Below are 15,647 nucleotides of genomic sequence, written 5' to 3' on the forward strand. Positions count from 1 at the left end.
ATCCTGGAAACCACATGGTGGCTCACAACCATCTGTAATGAGATCTAATGCCCTCTTCTGGTATGTGTGAAGATAGCTATAGTGTACTTAGATAAAATAATAAATAAATCTTTAAAAAAGATATAACACTGTTTCTGGAAGACTGGGATTTCATAAATTATTTCCAAAGTTAATAAACTATGCAGTTGAGATGAAGGAATTAGTTTTGAACTGAATTAAATACTTAGAAATTAGAAATTGTGAATTGAAAAAGAATCCTCTCCAGTCAATAACTGACCCAACTTGAGACCATCCATGGGCAAGCACCAATCCCTGACACCATTAACGATACTCTGTTATACTTACAGGAGCCTAGTATGGCTGTCCTCTGAGAGGCTTCCCCAGCCCTGACTCAGACGATGCAGATACCCACAGCCAAATAGTGGGTGGGGCTTGGAGACTAATGGAGTAGTTGCGGGAAAGACCGAGGGCATGGAAAGTGACAGAAACTCCACAGGAAGACCAACAGAGTCAACTAGCCTAGACCTTTGTGGCTCTCAGACTGAACCATCAACAAAAGACCATACATGGGCTGGACCTAGGCCTCCCCACATTATGTGTAGCAGATGTGCAGCTTGGTCTTCATGTGGGTCCCCAACAACTGGAGAGGGGGCAGTGCCAAAAGCTGTTTCCTGTCTGGGTCTTCCAGCTGGGCTGCCTTGTCTGGCCTCAGTGGGAAAGGATTCACCCTGCCTCAAAGACTGGATGTGTCAGGGTGGGGGTGTACATGCGGTCCCCACTGTCTCAGAGTAGAAGGGGAGGTAGAAACATGCCCTCTTGTGATGTCAGTGTAAAATTAACCAGCTAGCAAAATCTGATTCTTGTCCTGTGGTTTGATCACAACCAGGGTTCCTACTCAAGAAGTAGAACTTAGCATGCTTTGACTTTCGGCACCTAGCTATTTAATTGTCTACTCAAAGATTTTGGTAATTAATGCCGCAGAATAAAATTGTAAACTTACTTTGTTACAGCAGAAACCCCACAAATGGAGTTTCTGCTCCCAGTGTGTACAAGAGAAAAAAATGTTTTTAGGAATTTGCCAAAGTTGGTGAAATCATCCTACTTGCTAGAACCTGGTTGCTTATTTTGAAATTAGGAGAACAGATTGGTGGAAGGCAGTGTCGTGGAGAATGTTCCTACACTGCCCTGGAGTTCAAAGGGTTCATGTGTATGATTTCCCCCTTTTGCTGTGTGTTTTCCAGGAGTCCAGACCCTTAATGACTAAGGCAGCAGGGTCCCTTCACTGCAGAGACCGTTCAGTGTGTAGTGTTCACGAGACGAAGTGTATCACTTGGATACTTCATCTGGTATCATGATCTGCCTTCTGGCACATGTAACTTAGTAATTACTGTGTGTTAAGTTCCAGTCTATGAATCTACTAGAATCACCTCTCAGATGCCACAGTGAACCTCATTGACTGGATCTGGGAGGTTCTGGTTAAATGGTTTAAGCCAGTGAAACTAAAGCAGTTTCAGAACAGGTGATTTGGGATGGTGAAAACACGCAGATAACCAGTAATTTGTAAAGTCAAACCACAGCCCACATTGTTTGGAAGAACAAAGGTACCTTTTACATAGCAGTAATCACAATTTCTACAAATGTGTAAAATGAGTAATGTGAGTAATAATGAGTAAGGTGGGTGTTAATAATACACTGTGGGGACAAAGGTTGAAATTCAAAACAGTGAGGAGACAATGAGGACCAGGTGAAGGGAGAACTGAAGATCCAGAAATGAACCCACACACCTATGGCCACTTGATCCTCGACAAAGCAGCTGAAAACATCCAGTGGAAAAAAGATAGCCTTTTCAACAAATGGTGCTGGTTCAACTGGAGGTCAGCATGCAGAAGAATGCGAATTGATCCATCCTTGTCTCCTTGTACTAAGCTCAAATCCAAATGGATCAAAGACCTCCACATAAAGCCAGACACTCTGAGGCCATTAGAAAAGAAACTGGGGAAGACCCTTGAGGACATGGGCACAGGGGGAAAGTTCCTGAACAGAACACCAATAGCTCTAATAGTAATAGTAATAGTATGCTCTAAGATCAAGAATTGACAAATGGGACCTCATAAAATTACAAAGCAAAGGACACCATTAAAAGGACAAATCGGCAACCAACAAATTGGGAAAAGATCTTCACCAACCCTACATCAGATAGAGGGCTAATATCCAATATATACAAAGGACTCAAGAGGTTAGACCCCCAGAAAGCCAAACAACCCTATTAAAAAATAGGGTACAGAGTTAAACAAAGAATTTTCACCCGAAGAACTTCGGATGGCGGAGAAGCATCTTAAAAAATGCTCAACTTCATTAGTCATTAGGGAAATGCAAATCAAAACAACCCTGAGATTTCACCTTACACCAGTCAGAATGGCTAAGATTAAAAATTCAGGAGACAGCAGGTGTTGGTGAGGATGTGGAGAAAGAGGAACACTCCTCCACTGCTGGTGGGATTGCAAATTGGTACAACCACTCTGGAAATCAGTGTGGCAGTTCCTCAGAAAACTGGGCACATCATTTCTGGAGGATCCTGCTATACCACTCCTGGGCATATACCCAGATGATTCCCCAGCATGTAATAAGGATATATGCTGCACTATGTTCATAGCTGCCCTATTTATAATTGCCAGAACCTGGAAAGAACCTAGGTATCCCTCAACCGGAAGAATGGATGAAAAAAATTGTGGGATATATACACAATGGTGTACTATTCAGCCATTAGAAACAACGAATTCATGAAATTCTTAGACAAATGGATGGAACTGGAGAACATCATACTAAGTGAGGTAACCCAGTCTCAAATGATCAATCATGGTATGCACTCACTAATAAGTGGATATTAGCCTGGAAAACTGGAATACCCAAAACATAATCCACACATCAAATGAGGTACAAGAAGAATGGAGGAGTGGCCCCTGGTTCTGGAAAGACTCAGTGTAGCAGTATAGGGCAAAACCAGAACAAGGAAGTGGGAAAGGGTGGATGGGAGAATGGGGAGGGAAGAGGGCTTATGGGACTTTCGGGGAGTGGGGGGCCAGAAAAGAGGAAATCATTTGAAATGTAAATAAAAAATATATCGAAGAAAAAAAAGAAAAAAAAAGGTATGGGAACCATAATGGACTTGTTTCACTTCAGAGAACGTTATTTTAAAAACAAAAAGTCGTTTTTGTTTTGTTTGTTTTTGGCAAGGGGGTAAAGAGAAAATTCAGTGATTAGGAGTATTTGCTGCTCTCACAGAGGATTCAGGTTCGATTCCAAGCACCCACATAGCTGCTCACAGCCATCTGAAGATCTCCCACCCCTTTCTTTGAGTACCAGGTGTACACATGTATAATACCCATACATGTTAACTAAAAATAGCCTAAAAATGTGACAAGTTCAGTGAAACCCATGAATATAGTGTCTTGTTATGAAAAAACACCATGACCAAAGTAACTTGGGGCTAGCTTTCCATTTCATAGGTTCAGTCCATTATCATGGTGGAGGCATGGCTTGCAGGTAGACATGGCCTTGATCAACAGGGAGCAGGAGACTGTTCCACACTAGGTAGAGTTTGAGCATAGGAGACCTCAAAGCCTGCCCCCATAATGACACACTTCCCCCAACAAAGCCACACCAACAACAGCAAGACCACTAATGGTGCCACTACCTATGGGCCAAACATTCAAACGTGTCTGGTGGTGGGTGTGGGCGGTAATACCTACTCAAACCACTACATTCCACTCCCTGGGCCCCCATAGTCTTGTATCTACAGCATAATGCAAAATGAATTTAATCTAACTTCGAAAGTCCACATAGTTTATCACAGTCTCAGTAATGTTTAAAAGTTGAAAGTCTCTTCTGAGATTCATGCACTCTCTTAACTAATTCCCTATAAAATCAAAATCAGAACCAAATCTCGTACTTCCAGCATACCATTGCGCAGGAGATACATTACCATTACGAAAACATAGGGAAGGGAACATGATGAGGAAATACTGGACCAAAGCAAGACTGAAAACCAGGAGGGTAATTTCCAAACTATCTCCATGCCTGATGTCCAAACGCTCTTCAGGTCTCCAACTCTTTCAGTTTTAGTAACTGCAAGACACTTCTTTTTCTGGGCTGGTTACATTCCGTTAGCTCCCCTTGACAGGTATCCTATGGCTCACATATCTCTAATTTTTGGGGGTCTCCACAGGAACCCAGGCTCCACCCTCACACAGCAGTCTCTCTGGGCCTCCATGCAGAGACACCCCTGACACATTCCCAGTCTCTGAAGCTTTCCTTAATTGTGGAGAGAAATCCCATAATCCCTTTCCTCTATCCTTGATTCTAATTCCAGAACCAAATGGTCAAATCTGACAAGTTCTGCTGCTGCTTGCTTGGGCTGGAACATGGCCCCTCTCGTTCAGTTACATGTTCAGAAGCGCTCTGTTTTCTGTGGTTTTCTTCACGACCTAAGCTTGGCTGTCCTGGAACTTGCTCTGTAGACCAGGCTGGCCTTGAACTCAGAGATCATATGCCTCTGTCTCCTGAGTGCTGGGATTAAAGGTGTGCACCAACATGCCAGGACCTAAGCTTTTAATTCCTGTTTACAAGATGGAACCTTAGCTGGGTGGCATCTTGTCCCGAGATCATCACTCCCTTAAGTCCACTTAATATCTGTTATCTGTTTATCTCCTTGAACAAAGAACTGAGCTCTGCTCCACGTCCTGGTGCCCTTTAATCTTTGAACCATACATTTTGTGTTTTTCCTTCCTAAGCTTTGCTTGATGAAAATGCTCCTCATAAGAGTGAACCACAGGACGAAGTCTAAAGTAGGCTTTTCTGAGATTTCCTTTGCCAGTGCAAGGAAGTAATCAATATCTCTTCATCTTAGCCTCAGGCAGATTCTTTGGACAAAGGGGGGGGGGGGAAAACCCACTCACATTCTTCACCAAAATATCCCAAGTACAATCTCTAGGCGACATCCTAAAATTCTGCTCTGAAACCTCAATCTGAGCCAGGCCTCCACAGTTCACAGCATGTTCAGCCCTGTGCTTTTACTACTATGGCCCGTTGAGCAGGTCCTAAAGCATTCTACTGCTTTCCTAACACAAAGTACCCAAACCCACATCCTTCTAAACAAAGCATGGTCAGTGTTACCACAGCAACACCCTAGTCCCTGGTACCAGCTTCTGTCTTAGTTAGGATATCATCGCTATGAAGACACGCCATGACCAAAGCAACTCTTATAAAGGGAAACATTTCATTAGGGCTAGCTTACAGTGTCAGAGGTTCAGTTTATTATCATCACTTCGTGTAAGCAGACATGTACTAGAGGAGCTGAGAGGGCTACATCTTGATCCAAAGGCAGAAGAATGAGGCAATTTCACACTAGGCAAAGCTTGAGATTAGGAGACCTCAAAGCCACAGTGACACACTTCCTGCAACAAGGCTACATCTACTCTCTCAAGGCTAGACCTCCTAATTAGTGCCTCTCTTCCTGGGCCAAGCATTCAAACACAGGTGTCTATGGGGCCATTACCTACACAAACCACCACAGATAGATTAAAATAATCTCCTTTGTTAGGATTACTAATAGGACTCAGCACTTCATGGGGGGGGGCGAAAATGGACATTTTATAAACATGATTTGAAGATTCTGTTATGTAATACTAAAACAATTTAAATTTTCTGTAAGGAAGAGTTTAAATGACACTTGTGAGTGAACTCTGTGAATGCAGCCTTAACAAATGAGGTCATGGAATTTTGTCCAATTTATGTCAGAAACTGAAACGAAGAAGTTGTATCCCACATCTTTACTCCCAGCACACAGAGGCAGACACAGATAGACCTCTGTGAGTCTGAGGCTAGCCTGATCTACATGGCAAGCTCCAGGACAGCCAGCTCCTTAGAGAGACCCTGTCTCAAAAACAACAACAACAAATGGAAGATGTGAGGCATATGACATGTGCATTTCTACAAAATACAATGTTCAGCGATTTCACTTCCATCCTGGGGAAGATTCATGAAAACTGTGCATCAGAGCAATGGTTGCCTGCAAGGGGATCTGAGCACTGAGCCTTGTGGAGAGTTTTCTGTAATTACAGACAGGTAGTTCCAAGATAATAATCCTCTGTACTCCTGTTCTTTAGAACCCAGTCGTATAGTTCAGGAGTGCTTTAATGGTAGTGGACTAGTCTCCTTCCTTTTATATGCACAAAAGCCCTATTGCAGACAGGGTCATCTGGAAGAGTCATGTGGGAAAAGTCACAATGAGCTACATCCTTGTCTCCTTAAAAATTACACGTAAAGACAAGACTTCAGCTTGGAAATCCAATTATTTATGAAGAATTAATTATGAATTATTTATTGCTTTGCCCTTAGAGTTTCTCCATTTTCAGAGCATCCTGTTCTAAACCAGCGTTGGTGCTCTAAGATAAGATTGCAACTAACCTGTCCAAGAAAGCTTCCAGAAGTCTTCCAGCCGCTAATCTATTCAAATATTTATTTGTGTGTGTTTGTATATACATTTGCATGTGTGGGCACACACCCGTACAGGTGTGCATCCACATGTGTGCAGGTGCAGAGACCAGATGTTGACACTGAGATTTTTATCTTCCTTGATCACTCTCCACCATAGATAAGAAGGCTAGCTTTCACTCTAACCCAGCGCTCATTGATTTGGCCATAGCCAGGTTACCTAGGTAATCCTCCTCCCTTTCTTCCCAAGTGGTGGAATTGCAGGTAAGCTATGATACCTGTCTAGAATTTATGTGCCCGTCGAGGATCTAAGCGCTGATCCTGGTACTTGCATAGCCAGTGCTTTACCCACTGAGCCATCATCTCTTTAGCCCGGGATCCCTTCACCATCATCTCATGCAAATTTTCTTCTGTGTGCCTAAACTGGAAAGACACTCCACAAGGACCTTCGCTCAACTACGCTCGTAGCAGCTTTATTCAGAACAACCAGAAACTAGAAACAACCTAGGTGTCCCTCAACTGAAGGATGGATAAAGAAAATGTGGTTCATTTATAGAGTGGACTACTACTCAGCTATTAAAAAACAAAGACGTTGTGAAACTGGCAGGCAAATGGATGGAACTAGAAAACGTCATCCTGATTGTTAATTAAAATGAGAAAGAGGTCGCTGGTGGTGGCCCAAGCCTTTAATCCCAGCATTTGGGAGGCAGAGAGAGGGAGGTGAATTTCAGAGTTCGAGGCCAGTCTGATCTACAGAGTGAGTTCCAGGATAGCCAGGGCTACACAGAGAAACCCTGTCTCGAAAAACAAAACAAAACAAAACAAAACAAAACAAAACAAAACAAAACAAATGAGAGAGAGATAATGTTTCCTGTTGGGTTCTTTGTTAAATTCAAGTAAATGTCTATGCAGTGCAGCAAACCCAAGCAAGGCAGAGGGTTGTGGAATGGTGTGAGAAAAATGATCACTTCAGGTATTTTTACCAGATGGGCTGATTTTGAGCTTTCGTTGCAATTTGACGCCTTCTGAGTTCAAATCAATAGATCATGGTACATACAGAAGCAATCTTCAAGGCTTCGTTTCCTGGAGGAAATGAATAAATTTTGGCAAGTTTATGGAAATATTAATCTCCTAGTAATTTGCTAGTTATAATTTCAAGGAAAATGATGGTCAAGTGGGTCAAGGAACATGATTACTATTTATGGTCGTGGTAATGTAAATGTGGAGTGAGGAAGTCCACAGCTTTCCAAGCTGCTCCGTTGCTTTTCTGCTATCCTGCCACTAGAGGGCAGTGTCTCCCTATAGAAAAAAAAGTTGTCTATTGTTTCCCAGTAGTTGTTCTTTTAATCAAACAGAAACACCTTGCTAAGGTGCTTCTTTCTTTTCTAGATCTGAGGACATAAACCAGAGCAGTGGTAATTCAATTGAAGCCCCACCCCAAGGTTCTTTTGAACATATAGTTTAATTTGGAGTATTGATCAGGTTTTTTTCTGTATATCAAATAATTGTTACACTAATTCCAAGTTTATATATCCATAAAGCACTGTATCTGATAGCAAATAGTTATTCGTGAATTTTCTAGTTGGAAGTAGGTTAGAACCAAATATTAGAGTCGAAATAATTTTTATTTTTGGCTAGATGTAGTGCATGCTAATAGAAATAACAGTGGAGGATGTAGCGCTGTTTCCAGGAATTCAAGTTAATAGGGTGAAATTGAGATTTAAGGGGATTGGAACACTGTCCCATGGCTGCTGTTAGGAATCTTTGAATAGAGTTGTGAGTGAGGGGTGGGGGGGGGCACCTGCCTGCCAACCAATCGCAGGCCCCGTTTAACCTCCCCAGCTCCACAGTCTGACTGAACAAATGAGAGTGCACACCTGGACGATAGCCTATTTGTTCATGATAATTTATGAGTATTTTATTCTAAATGGTGACCAAAGTTATGAACAGGTAGAATGCTGTGGCTGTTCTGCCTGTGTCCAGTGGTTTGTGTTTAGGAATGAGGCAAACAAAACTGTGGATGAAACCTAAGGCTCTATTTTTAACGTTGTGGTGTGTTGGGTTTATTGATAAGTCAGACGTTTCTAGTATCGGTTGTGTATTGTCTAACGCGTCATCTTTTTCTCTCTTTAGAAACCAACATTTATATTACTTTACAATCATCATTTCTGCAACTGGCTACGTGGCCTTAGGTGGTATTTATAACTACCTTCCTCTGCTACCCATTCTGTATTTCCTTCACCCTCAGCAAGCACCTCAGCAGGTCTTGGCTCTTTTCCTGGAGGATTGACCCATACCTTCATTCCTGATGGGTCTTCATCCTTTGTCATCCTGCTCGGATTAGGCTGTTGTAGTTTCTTTTTGATTTTAATCACAGGACATGGTAGTACTATGAGATGCCCTAAGGGATCTCCTGCACTCCAGACATAATCCTGCTTACCTCCATTGTGGAGAGGCAATCCAATTTCCCCATGGTAATCTGGATCTATCACCCCTCCTAACACTGTTATTCCTTTCTTAGCCTGTTGGTTTAAGGGCATTAGAAGCCCAAAATGGCCAGGGGGGAGGCTGAGCTTCCAGTTCAATGGAATGTTTCTTGTGGCTCCTGGTAGGAGCACTCTCCCCTCTGGAACCAAAACTTCTAGGCCAGCAGAACCTAAAGTTATGGGGGTAGGAAGCAAAAATTTTCCTAAAGGGTCACTAGAAGGGATAGTGAGTGGAACTATTCCCTTTTCTACCCCTTGATTCCTGAATCCATGGATCCTAGCTATGGGAGAAACCATACCATATTATCAGACTCTGATTCAAACCATATACTGCCTTCTGAAGAGCTCTGCCTGAGCCCCCCACGCTGCTGCCACCTTATTGGCACTGTAACTGTGTCTTCAAAAGGCCATTCCATCTTTCTATCAGACCAGCTGCTTCAGGATGATGGGGAACACGGTAAGACCAGTGAATTCCATAATCGTGGGCCCACTGTCGCACTTCTCTGGCTGTGAAATGAGTTCCTTGGTCAGAAGCAATACTGTGTAGAATACCATGACGATAGATAAGGCATTCTGTGAGTCCACGGATGGTGGTTTTGGCGGAAGCATTATGTGCTGGAAAGGCAAATCCATAACAAAACGTTGTCCTTTCTATGGGGGAAGGGGTCCAATGTAGCCAACCTGCCACCAGGTTGCCGGCTGGTCACCTTGAGGAATGGTGCCATGTCTGGGGTTCAGTGTTGATAGATCTTGCATTCAGCAGCAGCTGTAGCCAGGTCAGCCTTGATGAGTGGAAGTCCGTGTTGCAGAGCCCAAGCATAACCTCTGTCTCGGCCACTATGGCCACTGAGCCCATGTTCATGTGCCCATTGAGCAAAGACAGGGATGACTGGGGAAAGAGACTGACTGTCCACAGAATGGGTCATCTTATCCACTTGATTATTGAACTCCTCCTCAGCTGAAGTCACCCTTTGATGAGCATTTACATGGGACACAAATATCTTCACATCCTTTGTCCATTTGGAGAGATCTATCCATATACTTCTTCTCCAGATGACTTTCTCACCAATTTTTCAATTGTGATCTTTCCATGTCCCTGACCGTCTGGCCAATCCATTGGCTACAGCCCATGAGTCAGCGATCAATTGTATATCTGGCCATTTTTTCTTTCAAACAAAGTATAATACCATATATCCTGCCCAAAGTTCTGCCCACTGTGAAGATTTTTTTTCACCTGTATCCTTCAGGGTTGTCCCAGAAAGGGGTTGTAATGCTGCAGCTGTCCACTTCTGGGTGGTGCCTGCGTAACGTGCAAAGCCATCAGTAAACCAGGTCCTAGTCTTCTCTTCTTCAGTCAGCAGGTCATAGGGAACACCCCACGAGGCTATGGGCGCATGCTTGGCAGCAGATGACATTGTAACAGGATTAGAAACCATAGGCATCTGAGCAACTTCTTCATGTAACTTGCTTGTGCCTTCAGGACCTGCTCTGGCCCGATCACGTATATACTACTTCCATTTGATAATAGACTGCTGTTGTGCATGCCCTACTTTATGACTTGGAGGGTCTGATAGCACCCAGCTCATGATGGGTAGTTCAGGTCGCATAGTAACTTGGTGTCCTACTGTCAAACGTTCAGTTTCCACTAAGGCCCAATAGCAGGCCAAGAGCTGTTTTTCAACGGGAGAGTAGTTGTCTGCGGATGAGGGTAGAGCTTTGCTCCAAAATCCCAAAGGTCTCTTCTGTGATTCACCTACAGGGGGCTCCAAACAGCAGCTCTATCTGCCACCGACATGTCAAGTACCATCGGGTCTGCTGGATTATATGGTACAAGTGGTAGAGCAGCCTGCACAGCAGCCTGGACCTGTTGAAGAGCCTTCTTCTGTTCCAGGCCCCACACAAAGCTAGCCGCTTTCAGGGTCACTTGGTAAATAGGCCTGAGTACCATGCCCAAGTGAGGAATGTGCTGTCCCCAGAATTCAAATAGACCCACTAAACATTGTACTTCTTTCTTGGTGGTGGGAGGGGCCAGGTGCAATAACTTATCTTTCACCTCAGAAGGAATATCTCTGAGGGGGAGAGCGAGAAAGCAAGCGAAAGAATTTGTTTCTTCCTGTACTGGCAGAGCTCCTACAAACTAACATGAAGAGAGGATTTTTAAAACTTGTTGCACTTTTTGCAAGAAATATGGAAAGTGCCTACTTCACAAAGGGGCATAGCACAAGACGGGAAAGGCTTCTGTCTGCCCAGGGAAGCAGCTTTCTGAGTGGAAGCCCCCACTATGGGTAAACCAAGCCTGTTTCCCACAAGGCTAAAGTCACAGAGGATTGTGTTCAGCCTTCAGAGTGCTGAGCTCAACTGCAGAGGTAACAGAGTGCGGAGCTGGAGCTGGGAAGAGGTGTGAGCATCTCAATCAACGGAGAGGAGGTTCAAGGGAAGGGCCAAGCGGTCCAGTTCATCTCACTTGGCTGCAGATGGTCTTTTGGATGAGAAGGCAGTAGGGTTATGTGAGAGAGAGAGAGAGAGAGAGAGGGAGAGGGAGAGGGAGAGGGAGAGGGAGAGGGAGAGGGAGAGGGAGAGGGAGAGGGAGAGGGAGAGGGAGAGGGAGAGGGAGAGGGAGAGGGAGAGGGAGAGGGAGAGGGAGAGGGAGAGGGAGAGGGAGAGGGAGAGGAAGAGGGAGGAGAGGGAGAGGGAGAGGGAGAGGGAGGGAGAGGGAGAGAGAGGGAGAGGGAGAGGGAGAGGGAGAGGGAGAGGGAGGGGGAGGGGGAGGGGGAGGGGGAGGGGGGAGGGGGAGGGGGAGGGGGAGGGGGAGGGGGAGGGAGAGGGAGAGGGGGAGGGGGAGGGGGAGGGAGAGGGAGGGGGAGGGGGAGGGGGAGGGAGAGGGAGAGGGAGAGGGAGAGGGAGAGGGAGAGGGAGAGGGAGAGGGAGGGGAGGGAGAGGGAGAGGGAGAGGGAGAGGGAGGGGAGGGAGAGGGAGAGGGAGAGGGAGAGGGAGAGGGAGAGGGAGAGGGAGGAGAGGGAGAGGGAGAGGGAGAGGGAGGAGAGGGAGAGGGAGAGGGAGAGGGAGGAGAGGGAGAGGGAGAGGGAGAGGGAGGAGAGGGAGAGGGAGAGGGAGAGGGAGGAGAGGGAGAGGGAGAGGGAGAGGGAGGAGAGGGAGAGGGAGAGGGAGGGAGGTTTTAAGCAAAACAGAATAAAACTCTGTAGGAACCATCTATTTCGGAAGCAGTCAGCCTCCCCAGCTGAGACAGTGCCGTGGGGGCCACCGCCCACCTCCTCAGCCAGGATTGAGAACTGGGATCTAGACTGTGGAAGACACACCTCGCCTCTGTAGAATGCAGAGGACTCACTAGATCACTAAGGAGGAAGTTTCTGGAAACGTGCTGTCCTCTGGAGTTCCGAGACAAGCTATTCAGAAAAGACATCCCCTGGGAGAAACGAACAGAGACCGGCTGAGCTGCTCAGAGCCTGAAGCTTCTAACCACCATGTGGCTGACCGCTGCGACTGCGCTGGAGACTTGACAGATGGCGATGCTGGAGCTTCTCCGCCTGAGGAAGTCGGGATGCTGCAGAGACCTCATGGGAATACCCTAAAAGCCCCAAGAGAAAAGCTCTTCATCCTTCGCTCTCGCATCTTCCATTGATGAAGCTTTACGTTGTGACAGTCTGAAGAGCGGGAACATTTAAAGGAGTCAAGTCTTAACATTGCAGCAGAGGGGATGAAGGATGTATTCCCAAAGATGCTTTGTACAATGTAGCTATTGTGTACAGGGTGGAGCCGGTGTGGTCTAAACCACGCCCTCCCTCTAGCCCCTACTGCACAGAATCTCTGCATTGGGGGCGAGGTTTCTGAAGCAAGACTTTGGAGGCCGTAGAATTAAATGGCAGCTGTGGAGATAAAGTTGGAGAGAATCCTTAGCCACTGTCTCCCCCTTCCTCTTTCACTGTCTTTTTGGACGGTTTGCTGGCAATCTTCCAGCAGAGATTTTTGTTTTTATAAGAGGACTGAAATTAATTGAACTAATGAAGGTATGCACCCTTGAGGTACAATTACTAGGAAGATGCGCTTGCTGGGTTTTACCATAGAATGGAGGGGACTTGAAGTCCAGGATTGTTTCAGAGCTGGTGAGATGACTCAGTGGGCAAAGGCACCTGGTGCCAAGTCTGACGACCTGAGTTTTGTTCCTAGGGTCCTCCTGGTGGAAGGAGAGACCTGATTCCCATAGAACGTCCTCTGACCTCCACATATGCATTGTGACATGTGCCCCCTACATACATACGTATATACATATAAACACACATACATACATACATATATACATATAAACACACACACACATACATACATACATATATACATATAAACACACACACATACATACATATATACATATAAACATACATACATACATATATACATATAAACACACACACATACATACATATATACATATAAACATACATACATACATATATACATATAAACATACATACATGCATACATACATACATACATACCAAAAGACAAACAAAATGTAATAAAAGACTTCTATCGGAACACTTGCTAAAGCCAAATGACGTTAGAAAAAAAAACCACCTGTGTAACACTACATTTAACAAGATTATCTTAGCAGCCCGAGGACTACTAAACCTGGCCTCAATTATCTACTGTTTCTGTGATGACATGAGGTATAGTTCCTAAGCTTAGTTTCCTTGTCCAAAGCTGAAACAATATCAACATGCTACAGACCAAGATTAAACAAGAGATAAACTTATCTCCAGGTCATCCCCAAGTTCCACTAATACATAAAAAGCACATGATTTTTGCTTGAAGGATGCAAAGATATATAAATAAATAAATTTCACAATAAAGGGGAAAGGAGCATTCTGGGAAATTAAGGAGTGGTAACGGAAACCATCTGCAAGGGAGAAGCCTGGAGGAATCTGTCCCTGTGCCTCCAGAATGATTTAACCCTTTTCCTTTAGCCAGGGAAACACAGAATGGCTGCTTCCATTATCATTGCTTATAGTTGTATTGGAAGTACCAGCAATGCAATTAGGCAAGAAAAGAGAGGGCGATCAAACTGGGAAGAGATAGGTAAGATAGTTGGCAGATGAAATGATTCTATAGAGAAGAGGTCACTAGAAAGTTCCAAAGCCCTCCGATATCATGATAGGTCTTGGTTGCCCACCAGAACTTGATAACAAGACCTATGGCTCAGAACATAGCATACCTTGGACACAGGACAGAAAAATCAAACTGATACTGATCTGGAAGTTCTTTCTTTGTTGGCTAACTCCCATAATCCTAGAAGCTGCCATGCAGACTCCTAGATGGTAGGTCATCAGTGATCTTACACAGACAGGAACCTTGCAAGCTACAATAATCATTGACTCAAAAAGATATATCAAAAGAGATACTTATTTGCTTCAATAATGGTATGAATGTCATGGGAGTTACATTCTCTTGGATAGGTATTTAAGACCCATTCCACAAGAGGAATGCATGTCTGGCGCTGTAAATCTGACCAAGAATCCATAGCTAGGATTTCATAGGCTCTGGAGAAGCATCCACAGCAGTTCTACTAAATGAACATGGCATCAAGTTATCTTCTAAATACTTATCCTGATAGCCATGGATTAGACTTACCCATCATCAGAGAACCTCTTTTGTGTAGTAGACAGAGACTAATACAGAGACACAACTAGTCAAAATGAAAAGAATAAGTAACTGCAGAGTTGTCAGCTCTAAACGGGGACTGCTTTCATATCACATCCCCTACCTTCAAGACCTATGGGACCTCCAAGAAGAAGGACCAGGAAGATTGTGAGAGCCGGAAGATGAGAGGACAGCTGCAAAAGAGTGCCTTCTGGATATGACAGAGCTGCTGGACCAGGACTTCAGGACAGCTGACAGGAGACCTATGCAAACTCTGCTCAGTCAACGTTGCAACCTGAGTGGGGAGACGTTCACAAAGTCCCACCCTTAACTGAGGAATTGTTGGTAGTTGATGCTTGGGAGATGAGAGTTGATTTTCTTCAGAGATATGGCCCCTGATCGAATACTGCCTATCTCCAGTGGATGGCCCTACATCCATGCACATACAGAGAATAAACTGAACTCAGTAGGGAATAATAAATAAATAAAAAGGGAGCACAAATTTGGGACAGAGATATGAGGGAAGGAGTCTAGGAGGAGTAGGAGTGGGGAGAGAGAGTGGATACAATCAAAGTACATTGCACACATGTGTAAAGTTCCTAAAGAAACCATAAGTGAAAGACACTACTAGAGTTAATAACTAAATTGGTTGCTAAAGGCTAATCTGTATGTTAACAAAACGATTCCATATTCTATATCATCCAAAAGAATAAAATATTAAGAGTAGTCGTAGCCAAGGAAGTCAATTATTTGTATACTAAAACTACAAAATTGTTGAAAGAAATTCAGATAGACCAAGATACATGATAAAACCAAGAAAATACCATCTTTGTGGACTAGAAAATATTATTTCTAAGATTCCAATACTATTCAGAGCAATCTATAGATCCAGGGCAATCCCTATAAAATTAGAAAAGCCAACCCTCAGTTTCATATGGAATTGCACAGGGTCTGGATCACTAAAAAAATGTTAAAGATGGAGGAGTTCTGATTTCAAACCTGACATCATGCTAC

Source organism: Apodemus sylvaticus, chromosome 19 (assembly GCF_947179515.1).
Source record: "Apodemus sylvaticus chromosome 19, mApoSyl1.1, whole genome shotgun sequence".
Taxonomy (NCBI): Eukaryota; Metazoa; Chordata; class Mammalia; order Rodentia; family Muridae; genus Apodemus; species Apodemus sylvaticus.